This window comes from Aotus nancymaae, unplaced genomic scaffold (genome assembly GCF_030222135.1).
Source record: "Aotus nancymaae isolate 86718 unplaced genomic scaffold, 86718_ANA_hifiasm-v0.15.2.pri h1tg000077l, whole genome shotgun sequence".
NCBI classification, from domain to species: domain Eukaryota; kingdom Metazoa; phylum Chordata; class Mammalia; order Primates; family Aotidae; genus Aotus; species Aotus nancymaae.
Genome location: NW_026988492.1, coordinates 3,877,501 through 3,878,086, shown reverse-complemented (window position 1 = coordinate 3,878,086; position 586 = coordinate 3,877,501).

The window sequence follows — 586 nt, the reverse complement described above, 5'->3', positions numbered from 1 at the left end:
CAAGGAATTCTCCTAAAGGTATGCGGAACACCCCACCATTGACACTATTTTACAGACTTAATCCTACTCTTGGTGGTCGCATCCAAATTCATGGCTTTGAACTTCAACAATGAAGATGACTCACTCTCAAGTTTTGATGTCCAGCTCAAACGTCTCCTCCAAATTCCAAACTTTTATATGCAAATGCCCACCTGAAATCTCTATTTGGATGTCTAACAGTGTGAAACTGAATTTTGAATCTCACAAACCCACTCCTCCCACAGTGCTTTCCACCTGTGGTCGTTGCTCAGGCCAAATACCTTGAAGTCATCCTAACTCTTCCCTTTCTCAAGCCCCTTACATCTAAATTCAGTAAGCAAATGTTAGTATGTCCTGTTGAAGAACAGTGTCCAACCACTTCTCACTACCATCCTTGGCCCTATTATCCTTCTCTCTCACTTGCATTACTGTAATTAGCTTCCTAAATAGGTTCCTCCTGCAGTCTGTTCTCAACAAAGCCAGAGCGAGCCTCTTCAGACCCTGTCACTCTAAGGTTCCAAACTCCTTAAATCATCTCCCAGTCTGCTACGGGCTGGGTCCCTGCCGC